Raw genomic sequence first — 3,319 nt, 5'->3', positions numbered from 1 at the left:
ATTTGACAAGGAATACAACTAAACATGTTTCATCAATCAAAAACATCATTTGCAATAATCGAAATTCCAAATTAAATGATCAATTAATGCTCATCATTAATGCTTCAATTTCATAAATGCATAATTATGATTCGGGAAATAAATGCACACATATGATACGCCGTTTTGTAGATAATTACGCATACAATGCAACTAAACACTTACAAACAACATTACAAAGCATTCAATGCATCAAAGGTTCATTTTACTCCTATCAAACCCTAACCCAAATTCACAAATTTAACAATTTTACTTATGAAGCTAATCCATGTCAACCTACATATCAATTTGAAGCTAGTGATGTTAGGAACACATTTAATACATGCACTTTCAACATCTAACAACATTTAATCATCCAAAACCCAAGATTAAACACACCCATTTGATAAGTTCATGCTAGTTACCCAAAACAACAAATTTAGCAAACCAAACACATATTCATGTTAGACTTGAGCCATAGACACTAATTAACACTTTTATAAGTTAAAAACATCAAGAACAAGGAATCTAGTGATTTTAGAAAGTTACCCAAATGTAATGAAATCGGTATGGAATCAAAGAGGAAGATGCGAGGATTCCAAATATGTAATTTGTTTGGATTGATGCTTGCTCGATTTGAAATAGAGGGTGATTCTTTGCTTGAGAGTTGAGAGAATTTGAAAGTATCAAAAGTAGAAATGGGAGGATGAATGAGTGGATAGAGGAGAAGGGTTGACTAGTTGACCTAGTCACTAGTTTGACCCTTTGGCGACTTTGGTCCTTCGAGTTTAAATCGGGTGCGTGAATTACCTAAACGAAATATTTTAAAACGCGTATTAACGGAAGATGTTATAATTATGTAACGGACTTTAAAATAGTTAAACGGAAAGTAAATGGAAAAAGGCGGGATGTTACATTACCTACTCCTTAAAAGAAATTTCGTCCCGAAATTTAAGTAGGTGTAGTAGTCGTTGTTTCTTCCTCGGGATCTTGCATTTCCGAGTCCACGAATAAATGAGGGTATTTCCTTTGTATTTGATCTTGCATTTTCCAAGTAAACTCGGGTCCTCTTTTGGCGTTCCAACGGACCTTAACAATCGGGATTCGGCTTTGTTTTAGCGTTTTGACGGAGGTGTCTACAATTTCAACCGGTTCTTCTACGAAATGAAGTTTGTCATCAATAGTAAGTTTCTCGAGGGGGATGATGACATCGGGTTCGGCAAGGCACTTTTTCAAGTTTGACACATGGAAAGTAGGATGAACAGAGCTCAATTGAGGCGAAAGATCTAAACGATAAGCAACGGTTCCAACACGCTCTAAGATTTCGAAAGGACCAATATACCGCGGATTTAGCTTCCTGCGTTTCCCAAAATGGATTACACCTTTCCAAGGTGCGACTTTTAACATTACGCGGTCACCGACTTGAAATTCGAGGTCGTTGCATCTTTTGTCAGTATAGCTCTTTTGACGACTACGGGCCGTCTGGAGCCTATCTCGGATTTGAATGATCTTCTCGGTGGTTTCGTGAATGAGTTCGGGTCCGGTGATTTGTGTGTCGCCTACTTCGGCCCAACAAAGAGGAGAACAACATTTTCGGCCATATAATGTTTCAAAAGGTGCGGCTTTAATACTCGCTTGATAACTATTATTGTAGGAGAATTCGGCGAGAGGTAAGTGCTTGTCCCAAGCTTTTTCGAAATTGATAACGCAAGCTCGTAGCATGTCTTCCAAAGTTTGAATTATGCGTTCGCTTTGTCCGTCGGTTTGTGGATGATATGCAGTGCTCATGTCTAAACGCGTTCCCAATGCTTCTTGTAAAGTACGCCAAAATCTAGAAATAAAAAGGCCATCTCGGTCAGAAATAATCGATAAGGGTATAACGTGACGGGCGACGATCTTTTAATGTAAAGTTGTGCAAGTTTCTCCATTTTATCGGTTTCCTTCATGGCTAGGAAGTGCGCGGATTTGGTGAGACGGTCAACAATAACCTAAATAGTATCATAACCGCCCATCGTCTTTGGTAGTTTGGTGATAAAATCCATCGTTATCCTTTCCCACTTCCATTGCGGGATTTCGGGTTGTTGAAGTAGTCCGGACGGTCTTTGATGTTCGGCTTTGACTTTGGAGCAAGTTAGGCATTTTCCAACATAAGTAGCGACGTCCCTTTTAATGTTCGGCCACCAATATTGTTCCTTGAGGTCGTGGTACATCTTATTGGCACCGAGGTGAATCGAATATCTTGACTTATGGGCTTCGTCTAAAATAAGGCTTCGTAGGTCCACATAACTAGGTACCCAAATTCTTCCGGCGAAATATCGGAGCCCAGTTTCTTTAACTTCAAATCGAGAGGTGAGGATGTTCAAGTGTTCGAGAGAGATGTTTTCATCCTTGAGAGCCTCATCTTGGGCTACACGAATTTGGCTATTAAGGTTGGTGTGGATGGTGATGTTTAAGGCTTGGACACGGAGAGGCACCGCTCTTTCCTTTCAACTTAAGGCATCGGCTACTACGTTTGCCTTCCCGGGATGGTAACGAAGCTCGCAATCATAATCGTTTAAAGTTTCAATCCACCGTCATTGTCTCATGTTTAGTTACTTTTGGTCGAAGATGTATTGGAGGCTTTTATGATCGGTGAAGATAGTACTCTTGGTTCCATAAAGATAGTGTCTCCACATTTTAAGTGCAAAGCAACGGCTCCGAGTTCGAGATCATGTGTCGTGTAGTTCCATTCATGAATTTTTAGTTGTCGAGAGGCATAAGCAATGAATTTCTTTTGTTGCATCAATACACACCCAAAACCATGTTTCGAGTCATCGCAATATACAACAAAATCATCATTACCTTTGGGAAGAGACAAGATAGGAGCAGTGGTTGGCTTTGTCTTCAAGACTTGAAACACGGATTCTTGCTCGGTCACCCAAATGAATTTCTTTCCCTTGTGAGTTAACGCGGTTAGAGGACGTGCAACCAAAGAGAAGTTTTCGATGAATCTACGATAGTACCCGGCGAGACCCAAGAATTGACGTATGTGAGTATGAGTAGTAGGAGTCTCCCATTTGCTAATGGCTTCGATTTTTGAGGGATCGACCTTAATACCTTGATCGCTTACAACATTACCAAGAAATTGAACTTCCTTCAACCAAAATTCACACTTGGAGAATTTGGCGTAGAGTCGTTCTTGTCTAAGGAGTTCGAGTACGAGTCGGAGGTGTTGTTCGTGTTCTTCTTCGCTTTTAGAATAGACCAAGATGTCATAGATGAACATAATAACGAATTTATTGAGATACGGTTTGCACACGCG

This window comes from Rutidosis leptorrhynchoides, chromosome 10 (genome assembly GCF_046630445.1).
Source record: "Rutidosis leptorrhynchoides isolate AG116_Rl617_1_P2 chromosome 10, CSIRO_AGI_Rlap_v1, whole genome shotgun sequence".
Classification (NCBI taxonomy): domain Eukaryota; kingdom Viridiplantae; phylum Streptophyta; class Magnoliopsida; order Asterales; family Asteraceae; genus Rutidosis; species Rutidosis leptorrhynchoides.
The sequence above is the reverse complement of the archived record's forward strand: the minus strand, read 5'-3'. Positions refer to the sequence as shown.